Below are 19,381 nucleotides of genomic sequence, written 5' to 3'. Positions count from 1 at the left end.
TTCCCAATTAGGTACATTTCAGTAACCTGTACAGGTGCCACAGCTGGAAAGTGGTAGGCTAAGGCCTCAAGCACAGGCAGTCTAGCATGAGAGGCTGCAGGCTTAGCCGCTACCCCGTGTGGCTTCCCCACTTGTCCTGCTACATTTTAATGGGGTAAAAAGAATTGACTAGTGGGAATAACTCACTATCTACAGGGCTGAGGTTGATAGGACATTTTGAGACAAACTAAATTTTCAACATTTCCTTTCTCTCCGCCCCCAAGTCAGATGCCGAAGATGTACCAACTCCTCTGCTGAGAGTCAAGCCCTCTGATTCTTGGCATTCACCTTCTCCTTTGCTCTCTCTGTCTTCCCACCATACAGTTTTGTTTCCAGGGGTTCAGCAGAAAAAGTGAGCGAGTGAAATGGAACAGCAAAGAGAAAGGTTAAGAAAATACTGGTTTATTGGGGAACGGTGATATTGTTTCATTTTTATATTTTTAATAAGATTTTATTTATTCATGAGAGGCAGAGACATAGGCAGAGGGAGAAGCAGACTCCCTGCGGGGGAGCCTGATGTGGAACTCGATCCCAGGACCCCGGGATCATGACCTGAGCCAAAGGCAGACACTCAACCACTGAACCACCCAGGTGCCCCAGTATTGTTTTAGATTGAAATCTGCCTGAAAATAGACCATTCAGTCATGCAGACAGTGATAAATCCTGCTAGCTAAGACTTGCCTTTGCCAATGGGCCAGGCATTCTTTCAAGTGGTTTACAAATCTTAACTCATCTAATCTTTACAAGAGCCCCACCAGGTAGGTTTTGTTACTAGCTTCATTTTCCATAAAGGGACACAGGAGCACAGCATGTTTGAGTAACTTGCCCCATGTCTCTCAGATTTGGGAGATGGAACCATGACTTGAAGCCAGGTAGTCCTGCCCTAAAGAAAACTGAGCAAGCCTCTACGTCTGGAAACAGCCTCTTGGACAGTGGTGGACCTGTGCCCAGAAGGAGGGACAGCCTTCTGAGTAACAGCTCATGGATCACCACCTCTTCTCCAACTTGCTCTCCGGGATTACCCAGTTGTTAGCGGTTTTCCAAGGGTTGGAAAGGAAACTTTCCATTTTTTTGTTCTATTTTGTTACACTTCTTCTTCTTCTTCTTCTTTTTCTTTTCTTTTTTTTTTTTTTTTTTTTTTTTAGATTTTATTTATTTACTCATGGGAGACACAGAGAGAGAGGCAGAGACACAGGGAGAATGAGAAGCAGGCTCCATGCAGGGAGCCCGATGTGGGACTCGATCCCGGGACCCCAGGACCATGACCTGAGCCAAAGGCAGACACTTAACTGACTGAGCTACCCAGGTGTTCTGATACTAAATATATTTAATTTAAAAAAATATATATATTTAATTTATATTCTGCTTGGATGATTCCAATATCTAGAGTCTTTGTAACATGATTCTTCTGTTGACTCTCACTCACAGCATTTTATTTCCTTGTGTGTTTTACGATTTGTTTTTTGAAAACTGCAAGTTTGCATTTATTAGATCTTTACCTGATGGAATTCTCTGAGGCCTGGTTGAGGGTGGTGTCTTCCTCCATAGAGGACTTGCCTTTGCTTCTTCTGGGCACTCAGAATCACTATCTACTTAGGATCCGTGTGTTTGTTTATTTTTAAAGATTTTATTTATTTAGTTGAGAGAGAGAGAGAGCACAAGTAGGGAGGGGGGCAGGGAAGAAGCAGGCTTCCCACTGAGCAGGGAGCCCGACCAACGACCTAGACCTAGACCTAGACCTACTGATGGTGGTGGTGGTGCGGGGAAGGCTTGATCCCAGGCCCCCAGGATCATGGCCTGAGCTGAAGGCAGACACTTAACTAACTGAGCCACCCAGGTGCCCCTGCCCACGATCAATTTAAATGAAATACTCAATTGGAGGTTTTCAGCATATGCAAGTAGAGAGAATCTGGACCTCAAACTGAATTGAGGGCTGCTTTATGGTGACTCATATCTCAAGGAGACATTTTTTTCTCTCAAACTGAGAGCAAAAGCCAAGACAAGTGATTCTTTGTGAAGTCCCTTTGTAGATACCCCACTCACACTGTGGTTCAGCCCTTCAGAAGCCCAGTCTCTGATCTGATCCTTCAGCTTGTGTGGGCTCTGTGGTTGCTAGAAATTGAGAGATTTCCTTCAGGGTGCTTCTGGCTTTAGTACTCACTTACCTCTTTAAATTTGCTATTGCTTTGATTTTTTTTTTTTTTTTTTTTTTTTGCCTTTCAGTTTTTCCTTTTCTTGCTGTGCACCATGTGCACACACACACACACACACACACACACCAAAGCATATCGGCTCAGCGGTACATTTTCAAAATTTAAAATTGGGGCACCTGGGTGGCTCAGTTGGTTAAGTGTCTGCCTTCAGCTCAGGTTACCATCTCCAGGTCCTGAGATCAAGCCCCACATTGGGCTCCTTGCTCACTGGGGAGTCTGCTCCTTCCTCTCCCTCTCCTTCTGCCCCTCCCCACCTCTTGTACTCCCTCCTTCTCTCTCAAATAAATAAATTTTAAAAATAATAACAGTTTAAAAATGTTTTAAGTATTTTTTGATATTTTAGGTATTTGGTAGTGATGGGATTTTTAAGACTATCTGGCCTACTTACAGCAGGAAATGGAAGTTACCTGTTTTTTTTCTAACGTAGTAGCATAAGATAATAAACTAAACCTGGAATCTGGGCTAATTTATTCAAAATGGCTACTATGTGCCAAGCACTGTACTAGACACTGGCAAACAAAGTTCTGCCCTTGCCATCAGAGTGCTGCCTGGTTCCATCTTCTTCATGAAGTCAGAACCAGATTAAATTTGGGCTAAGCTAATACCAGCTATATTTCCTTAAATGCACTTCTTAACCTATAAAAAAAAGGAGAGAGATACCTCATGGGCAGTGCTGAAGACTAAGTGAACTCACCTATAAACACCCGTTGGGATGACTTCTGACACAATTGAATCACATGACCTTGCCCAAGCCAGTCGTTGTCAAGGAAAGTGAAAATATCATAATTAGCTTAGACCAATTAATATCTAGCTTTGGAATTGGAGACGGGTCATCTTTCTCTGACCCTCAAAAGGAAAGAATTGATGAACAAAATTGGGGTTCAGCTAGCAAGGAAGAAAGGGAGAACTGGAAGTTGAGTAGGCAGGCCACCATCATGTCCCTCTACAGTCTGCAAATGCCCAGGACAATGGCCACCACCCCGCAGTTAAACGTCCAAAAAATGTTAGTTACCAGTTCTCTCAACTACATCCAAAACTAACTTATCCAAACTGGTTTGAGGTCAACACCTTAAGACAACTCTTCCCCCAGAAATTAAGTTACTTGACAGGTGCCAATGAAAATCTCTTCAGAAGCTTGAGACTGACCGCCTCTGGTAACGGATGCCAGCTCCTCACACCGTGCTCCATGCTTCACAGCACATTGCCCAGCAGGTGTTCTCGGGTTGGCCGATTGCCTCCTCGGCTCTCCTCTGGGTTGGTGGATCCCTTGAACTTCTATACAGCCTTCCTTGTGCAACGGCAAAAAACGTCTCCTCTGGGATAGAGGCCCCACCATACACACACACACACACCCACGCCTGGGAGGGATGACTTCCAGCCCTGTCCTTTCACTTCAAATAAAATATAATAAGAAAGTAAAACAAAAGAGAGAGACAAAAAGCAGAGCAGACTTGGAAAGACAGAAAAAGGAAAACATATACTTTCAAAAAAGCAAGAGAGAAGAAAAGGAGGCAGAGAGGGAAATATCTGTGTCCACTTGAGCTGTGGGGAAACCAGATTTTTAAAACTACTTTTTAGATTTAAAGATTTATTATTAATCATCCCCTTCCTAATAACCCTCTTTTCAGCAGTTTCTTTATTCTTCTGGAAGCAGAGAGAATGAATAAAGGATCTTTCCTTCTCAAGAAACACTCCCCCCCCCCGCCTTCCTTGTCTCCACACCCCTGCCCTAGGAATCCATGATTCCAGGAAACGTTTTCAGATAAAACAATTCCAGTTACTGGAAAAATCTTAAGGCTTTCCTCTGTGGGTTTATAACAGCCTGGTCTCTGACTCACAAATAAAAGAGATTTACTGAGTTAGTAACACCTTTTATGTAGGCTCAAGTCGCTTTATCTTTCCCAGATTCACTCCTTGATCACACAATGATGAAGTTAGATGAATGGGTTAGTGGTTTTCAAACTGCACATGTGTGCGTGCGTGTGCATGTGCGTTCATGCATGCGTGTGTGTGCGAGTACGTGTTTACTTAACAGAACATCTTTTGGGATGATGATATCTTGTGTAAAACGCCACCATAAAAATCAGATAAAAACAGATGTGCTTTGGTTGAAGGGAGGGTGGGAGGGATAAGGGTGGAGTAGGAGGAAGAGGGGGCCTTTGTTTATTTATTTATTTATTTATTTATTTATTTATTTATTTATTTATTTTTAAGAAGGGGCCTTTAAAGGCCCCAGCAGCACCATGAAGTACTGCCCAGGTGAGGCCTTCCTGGGGCTGTGAGACAATCACTGGCCTAGCTCTTCTCTATGGCCCCTTGGTCTGGTCTAACTCCACTATTCTTTCTTTCCTTCCCTCCTTCCTGCCTTCTTTTCTTTTCCTTTCTTTCCTTCTTTCTTCTTCTTTTCAAGGGTGTGGAGACAAGGAAGGCGGGGGAGTGTTTCTTGAGGAAAGATCCTTTATTCATCTTTCTTTCTTTCTTTCTTTCTTTCTTTCTTTCTTTCTTTCTTTCTTTCTTTCTTTCTTTCTTTCTTTCTTTCTTTCTTTCTTTCTTGATTCTTCCCTTTATAAATTCACCCAGTAGCACAGCACACCTTTCATAGCTATGAAGTAGGAGAAAATACATTCCCTTCCTAACCTTTCTCTTTTTTTGGTAATTTTGAAAAAAAAAATTAATAGAAGGAATAGTATATATGCAGGGAATAACATAATTAACACTTACCATCCACTGAGCTGATCCCCTCAGTGGAATGAGTATTCTCTGATTATTTTGCCATGGTCCCCACCCTACTCTAATGAGAAAATTACAATTTGATATATTTGTCTCAAAAGACTTTTTTAAAGCAAAGAAAGAAAACCTGGCAGACAAAGTTGAGGTTCTCTTATTTGTCTCTGCAATCCTCCTTTCTCCCTCTCCTTAGATGAACTCCATCATAACTGAACAATGCCCCTTGCCAAAGCTATCCTTGTGCTTAACTGTGGATATATTACCTTACATGGCAAATGGGAATTTGCAGATGTAATTAAATTAAGGTTTTTGAGATGGATTATTCTGGATTATCCATCTGAGCCCAATGTAATCACAAGTGTCTTTATTAGAGGGTGTGTCAGAATCAGAGAGACCTGATGGTGGAAGCACAGGTTGGTGGGATGTGGCCAAGAGCCAAGGAATGTGGGCAGCGTCTAGAAGCTGGGACAGGCAAGGGTTCTCTCCTAGAGCGTCCAGAAGAAACACAGCCCTGCAGACCCAGTGTAGACTTCTGAGCTCAGGAACTGTAGGATAATAGAGTGGTGTTCTCTCAAGTTATTAAGTTTGTGCCAATGAGTTAAATCTGCAATAGGAAACTATTACAATGAATTAGACAGGTTTCCATCTGGTCAGTGTTTTTATACTTGAACTAGATAGATAGATGGATGGATGGATAGATAGATAGATAGATAGATAGATAGATAGATAGATAGATGATAGATAGAAATAGAGAAATTCTGTGTAATGTATTCTTTATATTCACCTAATGTTTTTGAGGATCTGTCCATTTGATACATAAACAGCAACTTAATCCAGTTCAACTGCTGTATAGTATTTTGTCATGAATATATCACAATCTACCTATATAATCCTCCAATATGGGAATTAGGATATTTTAAATTTTTCATAGCCATAAACATCCTTGTGTTTAACATAAACATCCTGACACACATACCTCTTTGTACATAGACACAAAAGTTCTGCTAGAACACGAACCTAGCATTTGTGATTCTGTCTTCACCCCAGCTTCCAGATTATAAAGTTCAAAATCTTTAGCATATGTTCCCAGACAGTAGACAGGATTACCTCCAGGAAAGCAAATAGGATTTGAAGAAAAGACAGGGACGAAAGCTTTCACATTCGTCTTAATGTTTTGATGTTTGATTTTTTTACAGGCATGTATCACCGCAGTAAAAAGCAAACAAACAAACAAACAAAAATCTAGGTATTTGAGACTTAAAATAGAGTTTGAAAACAGAGGTCCTCAGACTAGATACAGCTGCCAGACATGTTTTGTTTGGCCCACACCGGTTTTTAAAAATATGGCAATATTCATTTATGTTAAATAATGAGGAGATTTCACAAAGAAATGCAAAGTTTCAACTTTGGAAACATTGGACCTGCATGTTCACATAGCAAAAATTGGCAGCAGCAAAGTTGAGCTGATCCCCTCAGTGGAATGAGTGTTCTCTGATTATGTTGCCATGGTCCCCACCCTACTCTATTGCCTTACACCTGCCCGTGTTACTAATTCATTTTATCTCCTAGTCTTCTATAGGCTGTTGAGTTTGCCACCCTAGCTAGAGTTGCCAGATAAAAACCAGAACTTCCAGTTAAATTTGAACTTCGAATAAGCAACAAGTAATTTTTTTTTAGTATAAGTAGGTCCCAAATGTTGTTGAGCACCCTGTAATTTCATTTGCTTAATCTATCAACTCTAACCCCAGGTTTCCAGCTCTCAATAGCCTGGCCTCCCCCCCGTTCCAACTTTATCTCTCATTGATTTCCTTTATGCTCTGGCCAAACCAGACAGCTCGTCAGTTTCCTGAACATGTTGTTTGCATTCTTCTTCTGTCTTGGAGATCACCCCTCTTCCTCTCCAGCTACCTAAGATTAAATCAGTGCCCTTTAAGACCAAGTTGAAGGTCCAGCTCCTACAGAAATTTTCTCTGCCTTGGGGATCACTTCTTCCACCTTATTCCCATGGATAGAACTCACCTAGCATTTTTCATTTTGAACTGCAGTGTTACTTACCTTTTTACAGGAAGGTATATACCTAGATTATAATCTTTGAATTTTTATTATTATTGTACACCTAACAAATGCTTTGATTGTAAGAGACTGTTGGTTGATAGGAATATATAAGATGTGAGATGTAAGGATAATGTATCAGTTAGCTTTTCATACCAACTACTCCAAAACTTAGTGACTTAAAATAACAAATATATATTATAGTTTATGATTCTGTGGGCCAGTTGGGTGGTTCTTCTGGTCTGGGCTGGTTTTTTGGGGGGTTAGATGGTCTGGGATGGCCTCACTTATATATCTGGGAGCTTGAGTGGAATGCTGGACCAAGGGTGTGGCTAGTGCCTCTTTTCATGGGGTGCCTCTCATCCTCAATGAGGCAGGACCAGGTTTGCCCACATGGTGATATAGAGTTGCCATCAGCAAGAGCCTCTTCAGTGTCAAATTTGCTATTGTCCCATTTGCCAAATAAAGTCATACCACCAAGCCCAGATTCAACAGATAGAGAAATAGACTCTGCTGCTCATGGGAAGAGGGAGAGAGTCACATTGCAGTGGCATGCATTCAGGGAGACAAGAACACATGGGAGGCTATTATCATGATAATCTACCTCACATGATAATAAGAACCCAGTTCCAATGTGCTTAGAAATTCATCTCAATTAAAGAAGTATGCTTATTTTCTTTTATTTTTTTTTAAGTATGCTTCTTTTCAATCTTGGTCTCTGCATATCAGTAAAACTGGACTTCTAGAATGCCAAACTCCCCTACCCCCGTCCCTGGGGCATCTCCTATGCTGTTTCCTCTGCCTGGAATGCTCCTCCCCACCTCCTTGCCAGGCTAATTACTACATTTCCTTCAAGTCCTTTCCTAAAGTCACTTCCTTATCAGGAGCCTCCCCTGACTCTTCCGACCAGTCCAGGTCTCCTATTCTGTGCACTCAGAGAGCACCATGGGTGCTGCTTTCACAGCACTCACTGCCACTGTTATGAATTACTTTGTTGTGTACTTATCTAATGCTATCTCTCCCTCTCAACAGAAAGAGCTCCTGGCCTATCTTGTTCGATGTTGAATCCCTGGCTTCCAACACCATGCCTAGCATATAGTAGCTGCTCAGTAGTGGAAGAATAAATGAATAAACATACAAACACATGGCCTACAATTTGCTCAGAGTGGAAGAGAGCTGTTCAGAGCACCCTGAACTCTGTCAGAGTGGAAGGCAGGGGAAACTGCTGTCAATTGGGGAGATGAGAATGGGTTGCACAAAATTATCCAAGAACGACTCAAGACTAAATAGAGGGTTAAATGCCAGGTGCTGGACTGTAGTTGCCATGGGAGATGAAGACGGAGAGATCATGACAGGCCAGGTGGTTACAGAAGGCTTCACATAGGAGGTAGCATGGGAACTAGGTCCGGGGAAGGAACAGGATTTAGATGTGATGAAATTAGGGAAGGAGTCTAATAAGTCAAGGTCATGAGTTTGAGCCTCTGTAGCTCCAGTTAGACTGGTATCATCATAAGCAATTACTCACAAGAAGGAACAGGCAGGAGCATGAGTGAGGATGGTTAGGCGGAGCCATTCCCACAATCACTGAACCGGCTCTAGAAGATGATGTTTCAGAGGACGTTGCAAAGTTGAAAGCCGTCTACACACATAAGAAAACAGCTCATTCAGAGATCAGACTCCTCTGAGCCAGTAAAGAGAACAACAGTAAACATCTGCTTCTGTTCTTCTGGAAACATTGTGGTCCAGATGCTCTCTCTCTTTCTCTGTCTCTCTCACTCTCTTATGCGTGGGCTCCCTCACTTTTCCTCTCTTTCATGTTTCACTATTTATTATGACAACTTCCAAACATAAACAAAGAAAAGAGTACAAGAAACCCCATCCCAACTTCAACAAGCATCAATACTTTGCCATATTTCTTTCATCTCCCTTCCTCTCCAACCTTTTTTCTTCCCTAAAGCATTCTAAAGCAAATCCTAGATACCGTGTCATAACACTTCTAAATAATTCAGTATGCATCTCTGAAAGAAATCAGGGTATTTTCTTACATAACCACAATGCCTTTTACACACCCAGCAAAACAAAGCATGATTCCTCAGTATCATTTAATACCCAGTCTATAGTCAATGTTTCTTGGTTATCGAAGATGCATCTTTTTACAGTTGGTTTATTTGAGTCATGATCTAAACAAAGTCCACACATTAATTTGGTCAACAAGTCTCTTAAATCTCTTTTAATCTAGACTACTGTTAAATTAATTAAACAAGGAGGCCATTAGACTTATGTGGCTCAAGTGCCCTGGCAGCCTAGGAAAGCAAACCAAAATCTAAGCCTGTAAATACCTCAAGGTTATGAAATCAAAACCCTAAGGACAACCAATTACAGCCAACTAGGCCTTAAGCTATGGACAATCAAATAATTTTCTTTGTTTTTGTACTTTCTACATATAAATCCTTCCTCCGGCTCCTGTTGGTGGAGCACTCCTAACCACTTCTAGTTTGCCGCTGCCTAATCCAAATTGATCTTTGTTTAAATAAACTCCTAAACATTTTAATATGCCTCAGTTTATCTTGTAACACTATGGATGTTCCCCCTTTCATTGAGGCGTCTCTTTGCTGACAACCCACCTCAGCCTCACTGCCTTTTTCTCTCTCCTGGATGGGCAGGGAGTGGAAAGATTAAGATCTCAGTTAGAGAAGAGGATGGGAGGGATGGAGTGAATATCAGAGTCAAAGGCCTTATGAAAAAAATTCTAATTGGCTTCAGGGGAAGCAGATTAAGATAAGAGACTCAAAAACTGGAGTTGACCTGCATGTTTTTTTACCACCTGAGAATGAGCGGAATTTACAGAAATATTTTTTAGAAGATTTTATTTATGTATGTATATATGTATGTGTTTATTTAGAGTGTGCAGGCAGAGGTAGAGAGAGAAAGAATCTCAAGCATGCTTCACGTTCAGTGCAGAGCCTAACCTAGGGCTTGATCCCAGGACCCTGAGATCATGACCTGAGCCAAAATTAAGAGTTGGACACTCAACTGACTGAGCCACCCAAGAGCCCTGAATTTACAGAGATAGGAGTCTGATTCAGCTGCAGGCAAGAAAGGGAGGGTGAATAAAAGGAAATCCAGTTGAATCTAATGGACAACATAGAAACACAGGCAGGATCAGCTACATCATTTGTAGGGCTCTGTGCAAAGCAGAGATCCCAGAACTCTTGTTCACAAATTATTAGTAATTCCGAGATGGCTGCAGAAGAGCACTAAACCAAGTACAGGACTTGTGTGACTGCACAGCCACATGCCCCCATGATGCTGGCCCTGACATAGTCCAGGCCCAGGGAGGAGTTCTACAAAGCAATGCTTTATCAAGTTTTGTCTCATTTGTATTTAAGAAACGTGCAAGGGCAGTAGGAATCATTTCCACATCTGGTAGCCACTGCCAGCATCTCAGACTTACCAGGATGCCTCAGAGTAGTGAATGACTTCTGGAAGGTCATAGAGATCAGTGCTACATAGCTCTCAAATCATGGATAGTGATGGGTCTGGATCCCCTAGAGGCTACTCCAATGAGCATAAGCTCTAGAGCCAGAATGCCTTTTTTTTTTTTTTTTTTTAACCAGACTTTATCATTTATTGGTTAGTATGAAACCTTGGTCAAGTTACTTGACTTCTCTGTGCTTCTGTCTCCTCATGTATAAAATAGGGTCAATAAAAGGACCCATCTTATAGAGTTGTTTGAGAATTAAATTAGTTGATTCTGCTAGACCTGTTTATTAAAATAAATCCGGAGACTAGAGCTGGAAGGGTCCAGACAGAGCTCTGGTAACAGTGCTACCTGCAGGACAAGGACTGACTCTGCTCTTCTATAGAAGAAGGCTGTGCCTGGCATCCTCATTGTTCTCCCTAAGATTTTACACAAGGGTAATTAGCTAAATAAGTATTCAGCACCTCCTGTGTGTCAGACACTTGCTGAGTGGAGAGCAAGCCGCATGTGGTCCTTGTCCTTCTGATGCTGGTTGTCTAGAATAGGGAGGGCTCCACCTGCAGAGTCAAGGCCTGCCCAGGTCTGGCACCAGGCCTTGCTCTAGATTCTCCACTTGTAGCCCACCACCAAGGCAGTTCTGCAGCTGGTGAGCAAGATTGAATTTCAGTATCCTGATTCCATGTTATCAATCTGCTTTGTAACATTCTGTTTCACCAAGCACAAATCTTGATAATTCAGCATTCCCTTTGTAATATCTAATAGTTGATCTCCTGCCCCAGAACCTAGACCCCTAGCTTGAGGTCCCATACTTGTTAAAACCCCAAGATGCTGTTAGCCTCCTGCCTGACTGCCTAACAGAAGCTCCCGGATTCTTGGACGAGGTTGAGCCCACCTTTGGTTAAAGTTAACCATAATCATGTCACATTGGCCTTTGTAGGCTGGCCTGGACCCATGTATGTCCATCTATCAAGCAAGTAGTCCCAGACCTCACCCTCTTATTCTCAACTCCTCACCACAGCTGGACTCTGAACAGAGGTGTGAATTTGGATTCCCATCTCACCAACACTCAATTCTAGGATGTGAAGAATATGGGCAAGAGAGGCTCTGGGAGGGAGCCTTAACAATGTCAGTCTGACATTGAAACCAGACTCCTTCCCATCACATGTGGCCCTCTACCAAAGCCTTTGAGGGGCAGTTTGTGTCTGGATGGCTACAGAGTATAAGTCAGGGTGGTAGAGGTGCAGGGAGAGTGGTGATAGAGACCAGCTGCTTTCCCACTTGCCAGCTCCAACCCCTAGGCCACTTTGATCCTTTCTAGCCGGCAGTCCAGGATCACTGTCTAGGACACCACCATCCTGGCCGAAGGCCTCCAGGCAGTTGGACTCTTCGGTAACTGGTGATACAAAGAAGTGGCAAGTGGAACCTAAGGGAGAGTTTTTCTACATATCCTTCTCCTTCCCCAGATTTGCATTTTAGGATTTCTGAAATGGTGAGACTAAAACAAAACAAAACAAAATAGTTTCCCCGGCGTCACTTTGATAGAAGTCACGTATATGAATTTCCCGCCTGAGGGCCGTAGGGCCATGGTAAAGTTGAGAGCTACCAGTCTTATCGATGAAGTATTATTGGAACAGCAGAGAACCAGACACTGAAAGGATTATCCCCAGAAAAATCAAGGAGGACTTCAATGTGTAAATCTGAATCCTTTGGCCCTGGGAAGGGAAACAGCCCAGGCTGGGAAGGGGCCAAGCAAAAGGACAGACAATGGAGAAGGTGGCCAGGGCACAGGGCCAGGACTTCTATCCTATTAGCCCATGGCTTCCCTGAGATTTCTGAATATAAAGCATTCATCGTACAGAACACTGGGCTTCTTAACAGAGGATAAATAAAGATAGTCTTTTGGCTACATTTTCTCTATAAACTAAGAGACTTTAAAGAATTAGTGTTGATGTCCTAAAGCACCAGTTGACAAATTAATTAACAATATTTCCTAAACAAAACCAAAGGCTGGTTGGGAAAGAGAGGAAGTCAAAAGTGTTACTTCCTGAAAGTATATGATAGTTCAGAAAGATAATGTTTTCAATCCTACAAAATACCAAAAAAAACTTTTTTTACAAAGAGAGAAGTAACGATTTACCGACAAATAAAGCATTCTGAGGTGGCGGGAATGTTTCCTGTCAGGCGGGTATATCTCGGAAGACTTAGGAAAGGCGGAATTTGATCTGGGGAGGAATCTGGGGAGGATCCAGATTCCTTCCACATGATGAAGCACCTACTGGGTGCCAGGCACTGTGCTAAGAACCAGAAGCACAAAGACGAGCACTGTGTGGACTCTGTCCTCAAGGAAGGGTTCATAGTCTATGTGGGCAGCAGGTGTATAAACAGAGGACAAAGCCAAGCCCTGGAAAAAGGTGTGATATTTGGGTGGCTGGGAAAGGAAGCCATGGAGAGAAAGTGTGTGTGTGTGTGTGTGTGTGTGTGTGTGTGTGCGCGCGCATGCGCATGCATGCAGGGCATCTAGTGTGTGGAGAGAGAAAGAAAGAGGGAAAGAGGGAAAGAAGGTAGCTCTGGATGGGCTCCATTGAGGATGTAACATTGAGCTGAGTCTCGAAGCTTCAGTGTAGTCTGTGGACTCAGAAGGGAACAGTGAGTGAGAAGGCATGGACGGACACCACTCATTAGAGACAGGGAGAGAATTTAGAGCAGTCTGTGTAACTGGAACAAGGGAGGTGTGGGGGGCGTAATAGCAGGTGAGTCTGGGAAAAGAGGGCAGGAGAAAGATCCTGAAGGCCTTCAGTGCCAAATTGTGTGTGATCTGGAGCCAGCCACAAGTTTTAAGTAGGAGAGGAATGGGCCCATGCTTACCTTTAGAAAGATCACTGAGAGAAAGGAGTCTGGGAGCTCAGAGAAGCCAGAGGAAGGTGACCAGTGTTGGGGGTTGGTGGGTGGGGTGGGGGGCACTGAGCAGCTGCTCATGGGATGCTCACAGCTGGACAGCAGGCAACAGGGGTTCAAGGCAAGAGAACTAGCTACGTTGAGGGAGACTTTTAGGGGCAACGCCCCATGAAAGCCATTTGTTGGAACAAATACTTTTCCATTGTTCCATTTCTTCCCCCAGGAGCACCTTTCATTTTGGAATTGTTGAAATAGCTGTCAGTTCTGTAGTTTTCTGAAGTTTGGGGAACGTTTTCCTTTTTGTCTCAGTTGAAATGGAATCTGCCTCGCAGAAATATCAGAGTTGACCTCAACGTTTTGTCTGCCAAGGGCTGTTTCAGAATGTGTCACCCTTGTTCTGGGGCTGAGGGAAGGTCTGTGATTGTCACACTGCTCTGAAGTTTCTGGAAACATGTACTAAAATCAATTGGCACAATTGTGTGTGCCGAACAATGATACATTGCCCAGAGACAGGCCCCAAATTCTGTACAAGGAGCCCCTTTGCCCCCCTGCATAAACAGTGGGTCCTGAGTTGCTCAGGATACCCACCAGACAGAGGTTTTCTTTTTTTTTCTTTTTTCTTTTTTTTTTTTTTTTTTTTTTCCAGACAGAGGTTTTCTGAGGGTAGCTCTGTCCTCACCTCTGTCCTCCAAGCTGGGCGGCGTGAAAAGGGCACTGAAGGAAGTGACTTTTGTTCTAATGCCAAATCCCTGGGAGACTGGTGTTTGCAGAGTTTACATTCCTTTTGACTTTTTACATGATTTCTCTAACTCTTATATTTCATACACCAAGAGCAAAATAGAACTTGACCCCCAATTTACTACACGGTCAGTCTGCCAGCCTGGCCTGGGGCCTGCGGCTTTGCGGTGCGCAGGGGCTGGTCAGGAGACTGGAGCAGAGGGCAGGTAAGGTCAAAGTCATGGTGGAAATTCCTGTAGAGGCCAGTAGGCTGTGCCTAGCCTGCCCTTCACTCTCTCTGGCTCTGGTCATAAGGCGGTAGGGGGGTAACAATGACTCAACCCAGCCCAGCCTCGCTCTCTTAAATCACATTGTGTGCCCCGGATAGTGGGTCAGTAATAGGAACTTCAGACATAATTAGACCTTGATTCAGAAATTCTTAGGGAAGGGGCACCTGGTGACTCAGTTGGCTAAGCATCTGCCTTTGGCTCAGGTCATGATCTCGGATTCATGGGATCGAGACCCACGTTGGCCTCCCCGCTCAGTGGAGACTCTGCTTCTCCCTCCCCCTCTGTGGCTCCACTCTACTCTTGTTCTATGTCTTTCTCTCTCTCAAATAAATAAAATCTTTAAAGAAAGAAACCATTAGGGAAGAAAGCACCATTTTATGTCTCCCCTCTGATATTTTTTCCAACCTTCAGTAGTAATGTAGAACACCGTTGATTGTGGCAACTGTTCCACTGAACAGAAAATACTTTGTCTGCTGCTCCAGACAGAAATACCTGCCCAACAGCTTAAATTTGCCCCTAAACAGTTGTGGGTACACAGGGTTAGGCCATGCTTCCGCTCCCCACTTCCTCTTTCTCTGCCCTTTGCTCCCTCACCAATGGCCTCTCTTCCCCTGGCAGCCCCTGGAGGCCCTTCTTCTCTCTAACAAAGCAGGAAAGGCTCTTACAATGGTTGTTTGTACTCATGGGTTGACAGATCGCCCTTCACGGCAATGATTTCTGTTGCTATTACTTCAACCCGACATTGCATTTCAAGGTGTTCCCGGGAGGCCGTGGGTGGAGAGCAGCGGGGAAGAGTGGGTAGTCTGGACCCAGATCAAAGCCAGGTCGGGATCTGGTGCTGACAGTCACCAGCTGTGTGACGTGGGACAAGTACTGCACCTTGCCAAGCCTCGGTTCCCCTCCCTGTAAAGAAAAACCCTGTCATGCAGTGTCGCTGTGCAGACTCAGGGAGAAGACCTGTGTCAACTCAGAATTTCCGGGAAATGTGAGCTAGGGTTTATTTATTGGTTAATTGACACACAAATGACTTTATTCTACTGAAGTCCTTAGTATAACACCCAGCAGGTGCTGAGAGTCGTCTCAATTGTTTTTGCCACAAAAAGCTTCGAATGTGTAGAAAAGTTGAAAGACTAGCACAGTTGACGCTCCCATCCGTCTCCTTAAGGCTACGATTGTTTATTCTACAATTGTTTACATTTTGCCATACATCTATATTTTTGTCTTAACCGTTTCAAAGTAAGGTGTAGACATGACTCCTAAATACTTCAACACCTATCTCTTGAAAAATAAGGGCATTGTCCTACATATTCACAATGATCTTTACTAAAGAAAATTGGTGATAATGGCCTAAATCGCGTTAATTCCCAGTCCATATTAAATTTTCCCAGAGGTTATAGGTCTTCTAATAGATTCTTTTTCCAAAGAAGATCCATATCAAATGTCTTACATTGAGTTTGGTTGAAATGTCCCGTTGGCTTTTAATGTAGAGTGGTAGGTGTGCAGAAATTCGAGAATCACCTTGTTACTGAAACCAGCTATGTGAAGGGTTGGCTGCCAGGTGGAAAGGGCCACGGCTCCCCGTGAAGTCTGCTGGCCCTGGCAGGTGTAGTGACACAGGCCCTGTGATCCAACACCATTGTTGGTTTATTGGATGCGTAGGTTACTAGTTTTTCTACTCAGTCACTTGAAGTTAGGGACTTCTATTTTCGTCGTATTCCCTTTACCTGCTCTGTACCTGATACTCTGTACCTGATGGTCAGTAAAAGCGGATTGGTAGGACAAGAGGCAGGGAGGGAAAGAGGAAAAAGGAGGAGAGTGGGTAAGAGGCTGGCCCAGGTAGGCATCTGCATCCGTGCCTGCAAGGTGGCCAAGGGAGGACAATCTGATCTCCTAGAAGCACCCATTCTCCTTTGAGTCCCTTCTTCCTTCTTCTGCTCCTTTTCTCCTTTTCCTGCCTTCCTCACCTGAGAGCTGGGTGGGCTCCCGAGAGACACCCTGCTAACTCTAGTTTGGTCTCTTCCTCTCTTTCCAGGAACTAGACTAACAGTGGACAGTATTCTAAAAAGTAATCTGTAGTGGGACACCTGGGTGGCTCAGTGGTTGCGCATCTTGCCTTTGGCTCAGATTGTGATACTGGGGTCCTGGGATCGAGTCCCGCTTCTCCCTCTGCCTATGTCTCTGTCTCTTTCTCTGTGTCTCTCGTGAATAAATTAACAAAATCTGTGTTTAAAAAGTAATCTATAATAATTTATCTTTTATATATATATTTATTTCATTGGAATTCAATTTGCCAACATATAGAATAACACCCAGTGCTCATCCCACCAAGTGCCCCCCTCAGTGCCCGCCACCCAGTCACCCCAACCCCCCACCCACCTCCCTTTCCACTTTTTCATTTCCCAGAGTTAGAGTTAGGTGTCTCTCATGTTTTGTCACCCTCACTGATATTTTCACTCATTTTCTCTCCTTTCCCCTTTATTCCCTTTCACTATTTTTTATATTCCCCAAATGAATGAGACCATATAATGTTTGTCCTTCTCTGATTGACTTATTTCACTCAGCATAATACCCTCCAGTTCCATCCACATTGAAGAAAATGGTGGGTATTTGTCATTTCTAATGGCTGAGGAATATTCCATTGCATACATAGACCACATCTTTATCCATTCATCTTTCGATGGACACCGAGGCTCCTTCCACAGTTTGGCTATTGTGGACATTACTGCTATAAACATTGGGGTACAGGTGTCCCAGCGTTTCACTGCATCTGTATCTTTGGGGTAAATCCCCAGCAGTGCAATTACTGGGTGGTAGGGCAGGTCTATTTTTAACTCTTTGAGGAACCTCCACACAGTTCTCCAGAGTGGCTGCACCAGTTCACATTCCCACCAACAGTGCAAGAGGGTTATAATAATTTACCTTTTCCTACAACTACATTCATTTTTCCAATGCTCCTCTCCTATGTGATTTCTACCCTCAGTAATGAAATTCCTGCCCACAAAGCGAATCGTGGACAAAGCCCATTCTTTGTTCAGAGAGATCTCATGGTGTTACTAGGAAGTCATGCTCTGATGAAAGGAGAGGACACATGGATTCGCTCCCAAGCCAAGTGGAATGGTCCTCCAAACACAACCAGCAAAGTTTAGTTCAGATTTCAGGGTTAAACTGTTACTTCTCTTCAGTAGAGAAGAGAACAATGACCACAATGACTGGAATACTCCCAAGTTTGTGGAGCGAACTTTCTCCAGAACTCATCTCTAATCCATCTCTAAAATTCTAAGATAGATAAAGGCAGACAAGATATAGAAAATTAATGCGAGAAACTCAAGATTATCTGCCTGGCGGACCGACTAATCTTCATTCCGGGCTGATCGTGTCGATATGCTTCTCTGTCACCTCTCTTTGCTGAGCAGTTGGCTTCTATTCAAGGTACACAGAGCCATTTAATTATTAATAGGAGCAAAACAGTATTAGGAAAGTTAAACTTTCTTGAGTGTGTCTGTGTGTGTACATATGTGGATACTTTTTATGATTAGCTGGCTGTTTTGTTTTGCTGTTTACCTCTCTGGGCCCCTGCTTTTCTCCATTTGTGGCGATATCTATAAAGTTATGACCAACAAGGAATTCCTAAAGGCTTGTTGGTCCTTCCCCCCGCTCCCCGGGATGTGCGTGGAAATGTTTGTCAGCTGTGGAGGGCTCACGTACACAAAAAGCGGCTGACCTTGACCTTTGAGTGGACTGTGTGTCTGTGACCAGGAAAAAGTGCAGTGTTTGTGTTTGATGATGGTTTTATGCCCTGCTGTCAGTAGAGAGTCCTTTACAGGGCTTGCTGATGGCCAAGGGCTCCAGGAACCATCATGATTATTTAGTCAACTATTTTAATGAGTGTATATAAACTCATTCTATTTTTGTGTTAACAGGGAGGGAAAGGTTGGAAGATTAAATATGGGGGAGGATGGGTTTTAGCTTCCCTGCTCAGGGCCCCTGGGGATTCTACAGATTTCAATCCAGCCTGTTCGTACCATTTTCTTATTTCAATGTCTATCATCCTTTCTTCTTCTTCCCTTCTTCTTCTTTCGTGCTTTCTGTCTTTTCCTCCCCTCCTCCTTCTTTCTTTCTTCAACATTTATTGCATGCTTACTATGTATTAGACACAATGCTAAACGCTGGGGATACACATGCCCTGGCCCTCCTGAAACCTGGTTTAATGGGAGAGGCAGACAGGGACACAAATCATTCCAATGCAATGGGTAATGATAGAGGTAAATTCAAGGGAGGGGCCCTTGGCTTGGGGAAGAAGGCAGAAAGCTTCCTGAAAGAGATAATTGGGTGATTGATTGAGGGAGGAGCAGGGTCCAAGGCCAAGCTATACAACAGATTTTGATGTCACTCACTGGGTGTGGTTAGGACCACACAGGAAGGGTGGAAATGATTCCTGCTTCTACTTTGGTAATATACAGGTGACCCTCCATGAACTTATGGGAATTATGTTCCAAGATGCCTGCTCAGATGGCTGGCCCCAGGGAATCCTGGCAGAAATGAAAGCTAAAATGAAGGAAAGATCATCTTGAAGGCCAGTGCATGACATGTGCTCAGGGATGAAGAGTTATGTAAGGGGAAGCCGGCAGGTACTGATAAAGAGGTATGGATGAGGATCAGTGCTCACCAGGGTGGAACAATGGGGGTTGGTGAGGTGGGGGAGATGTCCTGGCCTCCTAGCAAACAAAGCCTACCTCGTCCTGCAAGCTTTATGGGGAGCTCAGGATTCAGGAGGAGTCCTTCCAGCCAGTAGTCAGACACGTGGCCACATTAATTCCTAGACTCTCCAAGGGCAGAGCCCTATATCGGCTGCTCCATGAGACACAGGAAGCAGGAGACCTTTTATAAACTCAGGAAGGTAAGAGGGAGTTTATTGAGGGAAACTTAATTCCTGCTTCTTAGAGATCTCAATCTAATGGTAGAAAGAG

The sequence above is a fragment of the Canis lupus genome, chromosome 6 (assembly GCF_048164855.1).
Source record: "Canis lupus baileyi chromosome 6, mCanLup2.hap1, whole genome shotgun sequence".
Classification (NCBI taxonomy): domain Eukaryota; kingdom Metazoa; phylum Chordata; class Mammalia; order Carnivora; family Canidae; genus Canis; species Canis lupus.
Note: the sequence above shows the minus strand (reverse complement) of the source record.